The sequence below is a fragment of the Hemitrygon akajei genome, chromosome 18 (assembly GCF_048418815.1).
Source record: "Hemitrygon akajei chromosome 18, sHemAka1.3, whole genome shotgun sequence".
NCBI classification, from domain to species: domain Eukaryota; kingdom Metazoa; phylum Chordata; class Chondrichthyes; order Myliobatiformes; family Dasyatidae; genus Hemitrygon; species Hemitrygon akajei.
The window spans coordinates 42,350,148-42,368,542 of record NC_133141.1 but is presented as its reverse complement, the minus strand read 5'-3'; the positions used below and the strand labels follow the sequence as shown (position 1 = coordinate 42,368,542).

The following is an 18,395-nucleotide window of genomic DNA, read 5'->3' as shown; positions in this document are numbered from 1 at the left end:
GCTGTGCAGTCTTTTGAAGAAAAGTTTCACGACCTGACCAGAATTATGTGAATATATGTGTTGATATGTAATGGCTTTAAGGGGCTCATTCAATGATGTCCTCATTTCTTGCCCTACAACCCACGCACAAACATTTGAAAGGAATGTAATCATCAAGTAAAATTATGTAGACTTGGTATCATAGAAAGCAGGTTCTTTGCCTCTTTGGTCTACTACGAGCAATCCATATAAGTCGTACTCTTGCTTTCGTCTCCTCTTTCCATTGTGCATCTGTTTGCTCAATTCATTTATTAAGGTTCTTTAAATGTGTCATCCCTGCCCCTGTAACCTTTTTTATGTGGCATGAAGTTCTATGTTTTCATTCATTTGTAAAGGAATTCCTTATTTCTTTATTTGATGTTTCACAGAAGCAGCTCTTGATTTGTACACAAGCTAAAAATGATTCTCTCCATCCATCATTTCAAACTTAACATTTTTAAAGACCCGAGTCCTTGTTCAGGATTTTGTCCTGAATCATTAATTATCCCTTTTCCTCCACAGATGCTGCTTGACCTGCTGAGTTCCTCCAGGAGTTTGTTTTGTGTGCCAGATTCGAGCATTTATAGTCACTTTTTCCTCTATTAAAATCTTAAATCTTATGGTTTTAGATGATAAAGTACTCCAAGCTGGTGGATCTTCGTTGCTGCATCTCCTCGATCCTGGCACAGTCTGTGCAATTTGAGAAGTTCATTAAGCACATTGAAGAGCTTGAAAGCTAGTGTTGCACATCTTGCTCTCGTGACCTATGGTTCCAAAAAGAAAATGAAGGTAGCGTTCAAAACAGCTTAAGTGAGAAAGATTCTGATTACTAGGCTGCCTAAAGGTCATTGTGAAGTTGGAGCCACAAGAGACTGCGGATTCTGGAACTGGGAGCCAAAAAAAAACTGCTGGAGGAACTTGTAGGGTCAGGGAGAATCTTTAGGAGGAAATGCATAATAAATGTTTCAAGACAAGATCCTTCTTTTGGACTAGATAGCCAGTATAAAGATGGAAAGGGTGGGGCAAGAGATAGCAAGTGATAGGTGGATCCAGGTTAGGAAGGGTTGATTGGCAGATGGGGGAGGGCAGGGTGGAGATAGGTGGTAGGTGGAAGCTATCAAAAGGGCTGCAGATTATGGAATCTGGTAAGGAAAGTGAAGAGTAACCAATTGGGAACATTTGGGGAAAGGGTATTGGGCACATTGCAGGAGGACAGTGTGTTTAATAGGCTGATGAGGAAAGAAACTGGTTGATGGAGGAGGTGGGATGGGTATTGTGGAAGGAAAAGTGTTTGAGAGAGTCAGGATAAATTAGAAGGGGAAAGGGGAGCATGTTACCTGAAATAGGAGAATTCATTGTTCATGCTCTCAAGTTGTAGATTACCCAGATGGAAAATGAGATACAGTTCTTCTAAATTGCTTTTGAACTCACCTATGCAGTGGAAGAGGCTGAGGACAGACAGATTGGTATGGAATTAACACAGAATGTTAGAGGAACTCAGCAGGCCAGGCAGCATCTGTGGAAAAGAGGACAGTCAACGTTTCGGGCCGGGTCTTAGTCCGAAACTTCGACTGTATTCTTTTCCATAGATGCTGTCTGGCCTGCTGAATTCTCCAGCATTTTGTGTGTGTTGCTTGGGTTTCCAGCATCTACAGATTCTCTCTTGCTTGTGGAATGGAATTAAAATGACTTGTAACTGGGAGCTGCATTTGGTTATGGCGGACAAAGCATAGGTGCTCAGCAAAGAAATGATCTAGTCTGCACTTGGTCTCACCAACTAGTGAAGTTCACTTGCCAACTTGAGCTAAGTAAGTGGATTTATATTCCAGTAGGCCAGGATTCTTTGTGAAAGTGATGTCCTCTGAAGCTGTTTGTTAAAAGGACAGAGTGTACCCCGCACCTTCTGCTTTTTACAGCGATTGCTCACTATGTGACTCCCTTGTCCATTCGTCCCTCCCCACTGATCTCCCTCCTGGCACTTATCCTTGCAAACCGAACAAATGCTACACCTGCCCTGACACCACCTACCTCACTACCATTCAGGGCCCCAAACTGTCCTTCCAGGTGAGGCGACACTTCACCTGTGGGTCTGTTGGGGTCATATACTGTGTCCTGTGCTCCCGGTGTGGCCTCCTGAATATTGGGGAGACCATTTTGCTGAGCACCTATGCTCCGTCCGCCTGAAGTAGCGGGTATCTCCCAATGGCCACCCATTTTAATTCCACTTCCCATTCCCATTCCGATATGTCAATCCATGGCCTCCTCTACTGTTGCGATGAGGCCATGCTCATGTTGAAGGAACAACACTTTACATTCCATCTGGGTGGCCTCCAACCTGATGACATGAACATCGATTTCTCAAACTTCTGGTAATGGCCTACCCCCTTCATCATTCCCCATCCCCTTTTCCCTCTCTCACCTTATCGCTTTGCCTGCCCATCACCTCCCTCTGGTGTCCCCCCCCCCCCTTTTCTTTCTTCCATGGCCTTCTGTCCTCTTCTATCAGACTCCCCCTTCTCCAGCCCTGTATCTCTTTCACCAATCAATTTACCAGCACTTCACTTCACCCCAACCCCTCCTGCTTTCACCTATCTACCTTGTGCTTCTCCCTCCCCCCCACCCCACCTGCTAACTCTGACTCCTCATCTTTTTTTCTTCAGTCCGCTGAAGGGTTTCGGCCCGAAATGTCGACTGTACTCTTTTCCATAGATGCTGCCTGGCCTGCTGAGTTCCTCCAGCTTTTTGTGACAATAACATCATACCTTTTCCAAACTCTGCAAGTTACTTTTGCTGTACTTCGTCTGTGCAAAGAGCAATAATAGGGGATTAGTCAATTCTTTTTCATTAAAACAATTTGTGTACCTACGCTCAACATCATTTTACCACCCTTGAGGTGGATTGAGTGTGAGCTTATTGTCTGCGGTTTGTGTATGTATGGGGCGGGGAATAATTGTGTACGAGTCACACATTGGCCATGTCATTGAGTGCATACAGCCTCTAAAAGGAATGTATTATCATAAGCATGGCACCATTCCCCAGCTAAACTAAGATGAAAGAAATACCTAGTGAAATTTATTGTTGAAAAGTAAATTAAGTCTGCAGATTTGGGATTTTCTAGGTAGGCTTGATCTATAATGCAGCCAAGTTATGAGAGAAATGTATATGGAGGATGAGGGGAAATAAATTCTTTGGTATTGAAACCTGAAATATATAACTTGGATATGAGATCAGGCCCAGGTTTATTTTCTGTAAACATTTTGATCTTTTCCTTCAAAAACATGAACTGTTAACTTTGTTTACCATTGAAATCTTAAGAATTAAGTGCATAACTACTAAAGCTGCTGCTCCACAACTGTAGGGATCCAGTTTAATTCTGACCTCCAGTGGTTTGTGTAGACTTCACACATTCTCCCTGTGACTGTGGATTTCCTCCAGGTATTTTGGTTTCCTTCCACATCCCAAAGATGTGGTTTGGCCACTATAAGCCCCTGGTGTATAGATAAGTGACAGAACCTGGGTGCAGGGAGAAGAGTTGAAGGGAAATGTAGATAAAATAAAAGGGGGATTAATTTAAATTGGTGTTTGAGAGTCGGTACAGATTTGCTGGTCTGAAGACTCTGTCCTTGCACTCTGACACCATGGCACAATTCTAATTTAATTTTGGTTTCCTTCCACAGAAATAGTATTTTTTCTCACTATCGAAGGTGTAAGTATTTAAGCAGTGCATCTGATATGTGGATGTTAGTGGATGACTTTAACACCTGCATAATCTTTCTATCTAAGAAGTTAAAGCAATATTTAGCTGAAACACCATTTACCCAATTCTTTGGTCTGTCTGCATGGTCTCAGCCCACAGCTGGGATTTGTACAACAGGTTCCCAGCACTGGATTGCTCCTCCTCCAGTACTACCATTGTCAGAGAGGCCTTAAGACACAGATCTGTTGCATTGTTGGGAATGTTACCACCCTTCTGTGAGGTATGTATCTCATAGGCACTTTCTCTCACCAGGGTGCAGTTCCACACACTAAGTAACAGGTATATAGATGTCAAATATGTGTCCCACTGACTCTGATTCTCAAGATTCTGCCTTGGCATTTGTTCAAGTCCATTTGCAATATCTGCCCAATCATTTAATCTGTTAATTTCTCTCCATCTTGTGCCTTGGGGGTGGGGGGACATGCTAATAATCTGCTCTGTATCCAAAATTGTCATATCAGCTGCCTTATTGTATTAATTTTTTTCTGTAACATGTTCCCAGTCTAATATAAAGGACCAAATTACCTTTTCTTTGTTAGTAATTGGACAAGTACAGCATCGTATATCTCCAAAACAAACTGATTCCTTGTTCACTCCAATATGACCAGCCCTATATTTATACCTTCTGGAACACTTTCCCTAATTAACTTTTTGCCTAAACCAGTGAATGTTTCCGTAGGAACCTCCTTAAACTGTCATTGTTTTCCAGATTGGAAGGTAACAAATGTAACCTCACTGTTCAAAAGGGATTGAAACTGAAAACAGGAACTACTGTCCAGTTAGTATGACATCAGTAGTAGGGAAAATGCTCAAATCTGTTATTAAGGAAGTGGTAACAAGACACAAAAAAAATAAAAGGAAGATCATGTTTAACAAATCTGTTAGTTTTTTTTTTGAGGGTGTAACTAGCAGAATTGAGCAGATCAGTGGATGAGGAGTATTTGGACTTTTTATAGACCTTTTCACACAAGGGGGTTGTTAACAAATTAGGTCATGGGTATGACTAGGGACTGACTTAATGGGCAGAAAACTGAGTAGGAATGAACAGCTAATACTTGGATTAGGAGGCTCTGACAAATGGGATGCTACATGTCCCCCCAACTATTTCTTATCTATATCAATGATTTAGATGAGAGTACCATGTGTAATAATCTGTTGATTATATAAAGCTGAATGATAGTGCATGTGTTATGAGGGTGCAGAGAGGTTACAAAGGATACTAATGATCAAGGACATGGTAGCTGGAATACATTGTAGAAAAATGTGAGTCAAGCAGAAAAATTAAAACGACTTGCTGTTCCGGGGCGGAGGAGGGGGATACTGCCATCCTAATACACAAAAACAGAAATGTTAAAATGGTCCTCGTAGCAAGAAGATTTGAGCACAAGAGTAAAGATATCTTACTGCAGGTATTAAAAACCCCATTAAAGCAGCATTTGCAACGTTGTGTACAGAACTAGTCCCCTCTATAAGGCAGGAATATACTTGTATAAGCAAATGTTCCATCAGATTGATTTTTGGGAAAGGGGAGCTTATTCTGTGAAGGGAGATTAAGCAGACTGTACCTTGACTCTCTTGAGCATAGAAGAATAAAAGGCAATTCCTTTGAAAAAGTGCAGCATTCTTATGAGCTTGACATGGTAGATGCAGGAGTGATGCTTTCCTCGGCTGGTATATCTTGAATCTGAGGTCACATCTTCAAAATAAGGGGTTCACCATTTAATCCAAGATGAGACAAAATTTGATTGTTCATAATGTAGTGAATTTTTGGAATCCTGTTGCAGAGTGGACTGTGGAGGGATAATTATGAAGTATGTTGCACATCTTAATATCTAAAGATCTATCAAAGGAACTATGGAGTTAGTGCAGTAAAGTGGCACTGAAGTAAAAGATCAACCGCAATCTTATTGAATGGGGCAGCAAGCCTGAGAATGGCATACTATTTCATCCACTATAGCCTTATTGATGCCTTAGATAGCACCTTCCAAATCCATATCTCTATCAACTAGAATGACAAGGGTAGCAAAAGCACGGGAACACCACCACACAAAATACCGTAGATTCCGGATTATAAGCCGCTACTTTTTCCCCACGCTTTGAACAGCTTTGAACACTGCGGCCTTTACTACGGTGCGGCTAATGCATGGTTTTTTTTCATGCCGCCAAAAACATTTTGCCTCGTAACAGTAGACCAATAAAATTGATGAGTAGTTCACAGAGGTCCAATGAAATTGTACGATAAATCAAGCGCACTTTCACAATTAAATTATTGTAAATCAGTCATTTGCACTCACCCTCATCAACATGGAAAACACTCGAAGAAAAGCATTGTGCTGCCTTTATGGCAGTTATTTAGTTTATAATATTTTCGCTTAGTAATTCATTTGTTAGTATTTTCTAGTTAAAGTTAGAAGTGTTTTAAGTATATTTGTTTTCTGTACTACATCCCGGGATGCTATGACGTCACATCCGGTTTCGCCGCGTCTTGTGGGGAAAATACCGGTTTGCGATAAACGGAAAGGAGGGGGCGAGCGCATTAGACCCGCGCGAGAACGCTGCAAACGTATGATGCAGCTTTTAAGTTAAAGGCGATCAATAACTTTTCCTGGTAGGCTGCAGTATATATTTTTTTACCAGTCGTTAGGAGATATTGGAATGTTGTTCGTGCACTGTTCAGTAAAAAAGTATACGCAACGTAATTTGTGTGTTACCGATACGTATGTATATTTAAAAGTAGCTGTGTTACAGGCACGGTTCGAAAAAAAGCATTTGCAATATGTATTTGTTTATGTTACCATACGGATTTAATTAAAAGTTAAAAAATCCTCACGTGTAATATCTTTCTGTGTAAATATCTCATATTACAACGTGGGACACCTGCGGCTTAAAATCCGGTGCGGCTTGTACAAGTACAAAATTGATTTTCTTTCTAAAATTAGAGCCTGCGGCTTTTAATCAGGTGCGCTCTGTAGTCCGGAATCTACGGTACTTGGAAATATATTGTTATTCCTTCACCACTTGTTTAAAATCCTGTAACTCTGCCCCTAACAGTATTGTGAGCATATCCACAGATCAAGGCAGTAACTCTACATCCCCTTCTCAAGGGCAATCAGGAATGGCCAATCAAAGGCTTGCTCAGCCTGTGGAATCCACTTCCCTTGGATGAACATGTATAAAATTATCTCCATCTCTTGTGCATGGAGGTTATGCTAGCACTCTGTATTTATGTGACAGTTTGAGTTCTCCATCCATTTCTAGTCCCATGATACAGAATAGATGTGAATGTGCAGGTAAGGTTGGGAAAAGTGGTTTACAAAGATGTGACCAAGTCTAGAAAATTTTTGATTTGTTCAAAGGCTGATTAACTTGGGATTGTTTCTTTGGAAGAGGAGACTGAATGAAAATTTAATTGTAGTACATAAGATTATGAGGTACCTCGTGATAATTTAGGATCTATTTACCCTGGGTTCAAAAACCAGGGGGCATAGAATTAAAGAAATTGGTAGTAGGATTAAAAGGGGCAGATGGGTCTGCAGCTCCAACATGCCAAATTTGTGTATTTTACTTGAGCATATTTAAATCCCTCTTGACATGTTTCTAATCCGACTCTAAAATTGAAAGATCACAAATTAAAATGATAAACTGGACTTTTTTTTCTGACAAAGTAGATGTATTTGACACCCATCTGTCTTGAACACCTCTACTGCTGATCAGGTGGATGGGACACCTCCGTTGGTTCCATTCTTACATATTTGGTTAATGTCCTTTTATGACCAGACCACTTTTCAGCAGTTTTAATATCTCCTATGGGGACTAGTGACAACCTATTTCTTAATGACTTCTTTTCCATAAAATGTTATGTGTAAATTTTGTATGTGATGATATTGTTGCTTCACTTGATGCCTTACCTGTTCTGATGAAGGGATTTGAACTGTTTTTCTATTTCCCTTTCTACAGTGTTTACAGTATTATCTGTTTTTATTTTTATTTAATCTTTGTTTACATATTTCCCACCTGTCCTGTAGCCACTGTTTTTCATTAATTTTATAAGTTATTTTAAATTTGAGAAACATTGTAGAAAAGTCATAAGCTGACATGTAGTGTACACACTAGCTCAAAATGATCATGGTTTGGGAAAACAATTAATCCAAAATCAATCTAAAAATGTGAGCTATTTGCTTACTGTTCCCACTTCAAGTAGAAGAGATAAAATATCCAGTATATACTCTTGTGCATTTTACCTATCTACAGGGGATATTTTTAAAATTATACCCACAAAGCTATGTAATGTTTGTTTACTAATATTGGACAAAAATTATCTGTTGAGAATCGGTTTCTGTGGCAGCTTAGCTAGCAAGTGCACTAACTTTTTTTTTAGAGCTATTATTAATGCTTTTTGAGTTAGTGATTTAGATGCATATCATATTTTTACTGGTTAAGTATTGTATGTAATTAGTTTTTGCTACAAGTGTATGGGACATTGGAAAAAAAAGGTTGAATTTCCCCATGGGGATGAATAAAGTATCTTATCTATCTATCTATCACTCTATAGCACGTTCCAGAGCAAGCTAGGCAATGAAACCTCAGTGCTTGACCCTTGTTCTTTACTGTTCTCAGCCAGAGCATTAGTGGGCATTGTAATTGATATTGAGGAGTTGTAATGTAGAGAAAGGGAAGCATTTGCTTCTGTTCAAAATATTATGTGCATGAGTGGGGGCATGTTCTACCATTCCTATCTTTGCCCCCTCCTTTCTGTTTATAAATACTGTGCTGGCAAACTTAAGTTCCCTTCAAGAAAAGTAAGGTCAGCATGATTTAGCAATTCTATCGTTTCCCAAGATTCAATAATTAAATAATTCCTCATTCTGCAAGCCTAGAATCATTTTCTCTTAGTCATTCATGAATGTCGCTGGCAGGGGCTGACAATTTTTGTCTATCCCCTGATGCCATTAAACTGAATACCGTAGTTAGTTGAAATTCAACCATAGTGGTGGGTCTTAAGCCATATAGGCCAGACTAGGTAAGAATGGAAACATTTTTGGAAGGTTGTCATTAATGCAGATATTTTTTAAATACCTTGATTTGTGGTTATCTTTCCTGATACTGGCTTCTTTAGAGCATAGAACTGTACAGCACAGGAATAGGCCCTGTTTAGTCCACCAGAGTGTCAGTGCTGAACATTATTCCAAATTAAATTAATCTCCTTCCATATCATCTGATCCATATCCTTCCATTTACTGCATATTCATGTGCCTACCTGAAAGCCTCTTGAAAGTCACTATTTGTGTCTGCAATTCCAGGTTTATTTAATTTTTCTTTTTACATTCTGTACCTGCCAAACTGGTCACTGGAGCAGTCTTTGGATGCACATATTACTCTAGGAGTGGGATTGAAATGAATTTGATCCCAATCCCATGTCCAACTTAGAATCATTGAGATTAGATTCCGGAGTAGGTTGAAGTCCTCTGTTGGCCTCCATTTCATGTCCATCATTAGAGCATACTCATTAAATCCTAGACTTACAGCAAGTTCATGCAAATCTGGGACAATTTCATGCTAATGATGCAGTTAGTTCTCTGAGGAACACTGATTACTTTTTACATTTTACATTGTTTGAAGTGCTTGAGTTTCTAAGTTTGAGAGTCCCACACATTTTCTTTGAGCAACATACTTGAGTCGAACCTTTGCTCTCTCCCAGGTGAAAGCCTGTCATTGCTCTGACAAGTTTAACTTGCATGCTTGTTTTAACCCGAGTTTGCTAAAACGCAATTTGGCTTAGTAAATTCGGCTTTTTACTTGTCTTCTTTTGCTCTTTCTATGCTTTATATTTAATCAATTCTTTATCATTGGCCCATTCATCCCTAAAGATGAAGTTTGGGGCTGTCCAGTTTCTTGTTGCACGTGTGAAGAAAATACTCTTGAATACATTTTAAGAATTCTGCACTAAATCTTGAAACATTTTTCAGTTAGTTCTAGAATTGTTGTTTCCTGCCACTTGGTCTACTTACAACTTTACTATATTTCTTAAATTTGCCTGCATAATTGTTCCATTCATCTCTCCTCTGTACATGGCGCACACACCATTTCTAACCAATTTTTGGATTTTGTACAGATTTTGTCTTTTTGTTAATTGTGTGGTTTTAAAATAGAGCCATTCATCTATTTAATTAACACACTTTTGTTTTGGAGCAACTAGCCTCAGAAATTCAGTACTAGTTTAGTTTCCTTAGGGCAGACTGATACAGTGAGTAAATTTCTTTGCTTGGTTTGCTGAGAGAGTGAAACAAATATTACGTAAAAGGCAATCACTAGACTGAAAAAAAAATGTTACAGCAAGACAGGAGGTCAGCTGCAGGCTGGACCATGCAAGTCAGGTATATGTTGACCCATTGGTACAGATATCAGGGTCAAATCTTGTCATTACAGTCCTGGTAACAAGGTTCAAAGCAGTAAAATTTTGACAACTTAATTAACATATTGACATACACTGTTTTTAGGGTTTCTTTTTATAGTTTATCCTTGCATTTAGAATCACTTTTGCAATTTCGGTGATCAAAAACAAATATGTGTGTATGGTGTTTGACAATGTAGTATCACCATTTTATTATTTTTGGTTTGCTGATACTGACAGTTTTTATTTTTTATCTTTTGGTGATGAAAGAGGAGTACAGTTACCAGACCATACACATTACTCCATAAACTATAATTAAAAATTAACCTGGTAAAAGTTGCTTAGGCAGATTTTAATTATTTAATTTTATTTTGAGAAACGGCGCTGTAATTGACCCTACTGGCCCAGTGAATCCACAATGCCCAATTGCTTACCATGTGACAAATTAACCTGTACATCTTCACAATGTGGAAGGAAACTGGAGCACCTGGAAGAAACCCATGCGAACGTATAAGTTCCTTACAGATAGCAGCAAATTAAACCTGGGTTGCTGATGCTTTAATAGCACTCAGCTAACTACTACACTACCCCTACTTTAAATTACTAAATATCTCCAAGTAGGCAGAAATAATTCCCAATATATTGATGTTAATGTAGCTTCACCATTGCAAGCTTTCATGAAGTTTGGTCAATCTTCAAGGAGTCTCCATGTATCCACTATGACATGGCTACTATATTGTGTAGCTGTCAGCAGAAACACTTAAGCGTTCTGTGGAATTTTTGTGGGAGAATGGTATGTAAGCTTCATTTCTAGGTAACCTTGAGAAGTTTCAATCAGCGATTGATTAGTACTGCTAGGCTTTGGGCAGTAAGAAATTAATTTTCCCATTAGCAATGAGAAGAAAAGGAATTTGAAATGATCAAGTGAGCAATCGGAATTGTGCAGTTGTTTGCTTACAAGGAGCTGACTCAACACCTAGTATTTCCAGCAGCATGCTTTGGGTTTTATTTGGGTTTTCCCAAATGGGTAACCTAATGTGAATTAAACACATTTTGAAGTCCCATGTGCTGTTTCAATATGTTAAAGATATCAAAGGAGCACTTCCTGTAATATAACTTGCTTTTGATGTCACACTTCCTGCAACATTAGGCTAGATGGTTGTGAGGGAAGCAGCCTGATGCTTTACACTTTGCTGGTTGATTTATATATTTTTGTCATCAAAGCTGTACTTTTATTTTACATTGATGAGTTTTGTGATTGCTTCTTCCTTAATTTATGTTCCTGCCCAGATCTTTGGCTATCTACAACTGTATTCCTTCTTTATATTCCCCTGCCTCTTTCAGTAGGCTAAGGGGAAGTAGTATTAACATCATCAATGACATACCCTCAATTTTCCAAAATTCAGCCAGAAACCAAGCATGTTCTGTTTTCTGTGCCTCGTAATTTCTAATCTCTTCTCTATTGGCTTTTATTTTTCGTAGACTTGATTATACCACTGGTGAGCATTATTTAGATCAGCATGAATGTTAGTTCATTTCTCGATATTTTCTTCATTCCTTTGAACTTTGGCAGCTCTACATGCTGAACTTCAGGGTTGCTTGAAACTGTATCCTATTTTTGGCAAAAATTTCAATCCTACCAATTCCCAGTTTATTAATAGAGATGATAGGTTTCCCTTTCTTTTAAATGCAGAAGTAGATTTCCCTTCAGATTTCCAGTTGTATCAAAAGAAGTGAACAACTTAAGTGATTGTATACTATGCAAACTTGTTGTTTTAGCTTGTGAGATAGATATTGAAGACAAAGTTATAATTTTTCTGCATAGTTCAACACTCACAGAAATTTAAAATATGCATTTGAAAATATTCATATTTCTGATCATGTGATCCCATTATTCTGATAATATTTCTAATATTGCTGATTCTATCAGCAGCAATAAAATCAATATACTTTACGATAGGGTCTTTTAAGAGACTCCTGAACAGGTACATGGAGCTAAAAAAAAAAAGAGGGCTCTGGGTAATTTCTCAGGTAAGGACATGTTTGCACAGCTTTGTGGGCCCAAAGGCCTGTATTGTGCTGTAGGTTTCCTATGTTTCTATGTACCTCTTTCATTATGGTCCATTTTGGTGCTGTTAAAGCAAAATCCAACCCCATCACCATCACTGAATACTTAATTAACTTGTAAATCTTATCTGTAATCCTGTTGGTACATTGAAATTTAGAAAAAAGATTGTTTAGCTCATTGTCTTTGCTGTTTCTTTGTAAGAGCTATCTAATTTAGTCCTACATCCTAGAATTCTTCACACTGGAAATTACCGGTAGTCCTCTTTGAAAACACAACAGATGACTTTTGTTTTGGACGCTTCCTGTAAGGCCCATTCTCTTGTAGGTTTCATTTGTAAGTATGGAACTGACTTGAAACTAGCCCTTCAAACAGTTGCATAAGCAAACATTGTTTGCTCAATGACTTTAAGTTTGAGTGATCTTGGGTCTGGATACATGTCACCTCCATTCCAGACCTTGTCATTTATTCTTTAAAATAATTATTTTGCAGTGGGAAATTTGAAAGAGGTTTATATTGTGAGGAAAATTGGAAAGTATTGAGATGTTATTGCAATCATATTTGACAATTTACTGGGTCTGTTGCAGTCTTCTCGCTTAAAGTTGCTGCTTGTATGGAATCATTTAGCAGTAGAGTAGGCAATTTCTTGAGCCAAGTTTGAAAATGATGCTTCTCAAGCTGGATTGAAAGAGCCATAAGCTTTTGTAAGATATAATAAACCATATATAATGCTTATGCTGCTTCTTGCATTTTTTTTGGAGTTGCCATGCAGGTATTGATTACATTTCCATCCTTAATGAGTCCTCTTCCATGAGTTCCTATGAAATGGTTCATAAGCCAGAATGTCGTAAAGTGAAGAAGCAATTGCCATTTATTTATATGGGAAAAATTTGTGATAATTCGTAGACCCAAAAAATAACCTACCAAATCATGCCAAATAACACACAAAACCTAAAATAACAGTAACATATAGTAAAAGCAGGAATGATCTGATAAATACACAGCCTATATAATGCAGGAGTACTTTTCTACAATTATTGCAGCACTGTCCACCGCAGCAAAAATCTCACGCAAGCGCTCCCGGCAGAAACACACGGCACAAGTGCTCGCAGCAGAAACACATGACGCAAGCGCTCCCGGTAGAAGCACTCTTTCCAGTAACCTTTAAGCTATGAAGCTACCAAATAACACATAAAAATACACAGCCTATATAAAGTAGAAATAATGAATGTCCAGTGTAGTTTCACTTACTGGAATCGGGAAGACAGTGAGCACACTGATAATGGTGTGTTAGGCTGAGTCGTCGGATGTTGGAGTGGTGGGAGGTAAAGGAGACTGGGGTATCATCTCATCGTCATCTGTTTCCATCAGGGCAGGCAGGTCACCTTCTTCTATGTCTGCCTGCCTCGATGTCGAAGGTTGAGTTTCGTCGTCTGATGTGGCTGATGTGGAAAGCTTGAAAAACGACAGTATGCTTAACTGCTTAGCCTCATGCATTTTTCTATCATACAGTTCTTCGTAAGCACTCAAACCATCCTGCAAATATGCCCTAAACCTACGTACCCTTTCAAAATTAAAGTCATACTTTTCTGTAATCATTGCAGCATTGTCAATCACAGCGAATATCTCACGCAATTGCTTCCCGTTCAGTTCCTGGATGACTTCACTTTCGGGCCATTTGCTACTGCGCTCGGCTTCAATTGTTATCCTTTCCTCTTCATCAGCTCTTCATCTCTCAGTTCTTGGTCATGGGATGCCAAAACCTCTTCAACATCATCTTCGTCAACTTCCACAAACCCTTAGCCAAACTCTCTATATCCTTACTTCGTTCACCACGATCGAAACGCTTTATTATGTCTAGTTTTACACTAAGTGTAACACCCTTATGCGCTCTTTTAGGCTTTTCCGATACTTTAGAACTCACCTTGCTAATAGATGCACAAAATAAATCGACATAAATCACAGATGCTCACAGGCACGTGTTTAAGCAATGCCGGCTAGAATGCAGTTCCGGGGGAGGAGCTTGGCTGCTCGGCGCGTGCGCTGCCTTTTTTCATAACAGTGAAAACACCTTCTGTTAGTGAAAACAGGTAACTAATGTAGGACTTTCGTAACAGCGAGTTGACGTAAAGCGAACGTTTGAAAAGCGGGGACACCTGTGTGCCATTTCAGGAGAACTCTTCCACCCACTGTCTGCTCTTCAGGTCACACAGATTGTCTGGGTTGGCCTTCGGCACTTGGGTGCTTGCAGAACTGTTATTCTTCCCTTGAGGCAAGGTAGTGTGTCCAACCCAAGGATGCCTTGTATTTGTGATTAATTAGATCCTGAATCTCCTGTTTTTTTTTTTTGTCTGCAGAGAGGAAACAGTTGATTATATCAATTAATATGGAGGCCCAAGAAGAAATTTATGTGGTCAGCAGTTTACTGACAAAAGGGTCATTGGGAGCAGGGATAGACCTTGTGGAGAGGATGGATTTGGAAAGGGCATGAGGGCAGATAGGAAAAAGCAAGAGAAAGATGTCAATAAGGCCTACACAGGTGTTGGAGCTTGGTTAGGTGAAAATGAAGAGGGAAGCCGCAGAGACAGTTCTGACCTTCATGATGCCAAAGGTGTATTGGAATTATTAGCGGTGGTGAAAGGAGTTTAAGGGGAGGTAGGCGGCTGGGAATAGCATCCTTGTATTCTGGTATGATTATAGAATTGTTTGCCAAATTGTTTATGAGTCATACCCAGGTAGTGTTATGTGATTCAGTAGATTCAATCAACTCATTGATTGCAAGGGCCTTTTGCAAAACAAAATTGATGTTTTGGAGGGAGATGTGTAGAGGGTTGCTAATATACGTAAAGCCTTTGCAGTCCATTGAGTAAGCACTAAATGGGAATGAGATTGGCAACAATAGTCTCCAATTTGTTCATGAGGTGTGGAAGACATCTGATGCTACCAAGTTTTCAGATAGTTAAACCATAAATAAGATGCAAAGTTTTCTTGTGTTAAAGGTGCAATAGCAATTATGTCTATAGTTAATTATTTTGTCTCATCCTATTAGGGAATAGGTTGACATTTCCAATTTTCTAATACTCTCAGATTTCACATTTAATAGATTAGTAATTTTATTATGGAGCACTTTGAAGTGGAAACCCTGATTCCCTGTCAAATTCTGTATCTAAATTCAATTTGCTTCATTATTCATTTTCTTACACGTATCAAGGTGCCTAAGCTCCTTTTTTCCCTCAAATTTTTTGTCTTACAGTCACTTACTTTTACTGCCTAGAAAATTGTTTTTTAGTACTTTTATCTAGTACATTTAAAAAAATAATACACACCCTATTGCCTTTATTCGCACTTGGCCTGAATATTGTTACTTACAGTTAAGTTTTTCCTATTCTAATTTTAAACTTTACACTCAAATTTATTATTCAGTTCTTTACATTTATGAAGTTTTTTCAGTTTTGCTGTGCAACATGTTTGTGAGCACTGTTATTTAATTACATATGAATCCTTGATTTACTGATGCAAATTACTGATATTCTTTTATATTCTTTTTTCTGTTTGAATGATAGTGCATGATACACTGTTGGAAGTATTGCCCTTTAGTTGAATAGTTAAACTAAAGTCCCTTCTGTCTTCAAGAGTGGATATAATATTGGATTATGAGGAAGTTTTATTCCCATAATTTGTTCCAATAAAAGTCTTAAATTTGTCCAAAAAGGTTGAATTTTAGAGCAAGACCATGTAGAATGTAAAAATGTACCAGTTTCTTGGTTACATCGGAAACACTGATCAGATAAACTTGGATTTAATTTATTTATTTTTTGTGGTGTAATATATAATTGATGTAAAAAATTATATTGCACTAATCTTAACCGAACATTTATTGTATTTGTCATACTGTCAAGACACAGTCTTGACCAATTTGTTTCTTCAATTTTAATATTCAAATCACTTTCCCATTTTTGTCTTGACTTATGGACTCCTTGTTTAGTTGCCTGGTTTTGAATCAAATTATACATACAAGATATAAATTTTTTAATATTTCCTTTTATATAATTATAAAAATTATAATAAAAATTATAAAAATTATAATTATATAAATTATAATTTATATAATTATTTAATATAATCCAATATTACTTTTACTAGGTGATATTGAAGGGACAAAACCAAAACTCAAACTTAATAAATATCAGAAAGAATTTATAAAAATTGCGCTGGCTGTAGCCAAAAAGGCTATTGCAATTACTTGGAAATCAGATACATATTTAAGTATAGATTGTTGGAAAAAAGAAATCTATGGCTGTATTCCATTAGAAAAAATTACTTATAACTTAAGAGATAAATATGAAACATTTTTGAAAATCTGGGGCCCTTATTTACAAAAGACAGGATTAAATATATAGGTGCTCTGAAGAGAAAATTAATGGCTACTTGGGGAAAGAAATAAATACATATACTAAAGTTATTAAGAACTCCATGGAGCATGTGGAGACCTTCCAACAACCAGGCACTCTTTCTTTCTTTTTTTTTCTTTCTTTCTTAATTTTTTTTATATAGGGTAGTTAGGGGGGAGGGATTAAGGGGAGGGGGGAAGGGTCACATATCCTTTTTTCTTCACTTGTAATCATTTAAAAATTTAATTAAATAAAATTTAGAAGAAAAAAAAAGAGTGGATATAAAATACTCAGTGGCATCTTGTGGAGGAAAATTAGGCCACTTCATGTGGAATGGTTATCATTCATCTCTCTCAGACCATTATAGAAATTCCCTGTGAAAAATGTTGGTTTATTTGGTATGTTTACCAATTAGCAGGCAGATTATTATATCAATTTGTAGCTAATTTCACATCTCAGGAAGTTATGATTACCTAACGTGATTACTTGATGCTGGCTACAAGTCGAAATATTCCACTCTCCAGCCACTTTTGTCCTAAACTCAGTTTACGAGTGTTAGCCAAAGTAATCTTAGCAAGGTTTGCTGTGTTTGTCTTTTTGAAGTTTATAGTCAAAGCTTAATCTTATTGTGTATTCTTTAGAATGCTTAATCTGTCAGGAAAAACAATGATTTTCAGATTTTGCTTGATGAGCTCACAATGATCAAAATAAAATTGATATCAACTGCAGCAGAACAAAAACAATGACTGATGAAACAGTTAAAATAGAGTAGTAGTGTCAAAATAACCTGTTTGTCTGTTCCTGTGTGAAGCATCTGCAATAGTAAATGTGTGGGAAGATTTCTGCAGCATAGCATTTTCTTCTGAAAACGCTTAATAGATGTAGTGCAGGCAATGACTTGTCAGCAGACTGATCTGTGGAACAGTTAGTAACCACACTAATCTATCAGAATGAGGAAGCTACTTGCACGATCTAAAAATCTATCAAAGGTCATAATCTAATGACCTCAGAGGTATTTTCTGATGCATGTTTTTTGTATTTTTTTGCCCATGACTTGTTAGATTAGAACTTGTTCTGCTGTGTGAAAGTAAATCAGTTATTAATCTGTTTTTATCAGTGCAATTGAAATCCATGTATTTGATTGTGTACTATTGTTTCCACAATTTTATCTTGCTCTGTTCACAGATGAATATTGGAATTTTATATCCATAATTTCTGTAAGTTTGTGTTAAATGTAAGTCACCAAAACTGTAGTTTAAGCATTTTTCAGAATCCTGTATCCATGGACACTGCTAGATTTGAGCTCAGCCTGAAACAGACAGCAAAATAACGTGCTGTAAAAGCTACTAGAAAAAGTATTACCCAAAGAAAACCATAAGAGATGGGAGCGGGATTAGGCCATTCAGCCCATTGATCTGCTCGACCATTCTTCTGGCTTCTCCCCGTAGCCTTTGACACCATGACTAATCAAGAACCTGTCAACCTCTGCCTTAAATATACACAATGACTTGACCTCCACAGCAGTTGGGTAGCTGGATGATAAATGAAGTTCTCCATTCTCATTTGAGATGTTTAATTTACACCATAGGAAGATTATATTGTTTTCTTCTGGCTGTAGAGCTCTCCAAAGCCTGCTGATTTTTGCAGTGGTAACAAGCAAGAGTGTTTGCGGAGGAGATGCCCACAACAGCATTCACGACAACAGTGAGGGTAGAGGTTTGCACCAGATTCTTTGAACAGCAGCATCGTGGGCATCACGTCTGTATATATAAT

General features: G+C 38.0%; 1 protein-coding gene across 4 annotated transcripts in view; it reads left to right on the top strand.

The window, feature by feature from the left end:
- Positions 1 to 18,395, top strand: part of LOC140741358 (signal transducer and activator of transcription 5B-like) — a 110,298-nt gene that overhangs the window by 1,794 nt on the left and 90,109 nt on the right. Inside the window, exon 1 of one of the 4 annotated variants that reach the window (XM_073071498.1) lies at positions 712 to 807. The exons of the other annotated variants lie outside the window; for them this stretch is intronic. The gene's annotated coding sequence lies outside the window, so the exon portion shown is untranslated. Of the gene's footprint in view, positions 1 to 711; positions 808 to 18,395 lie in introns of those variants that run through there. 4 annotated transcript variants of the gene reach the window in all.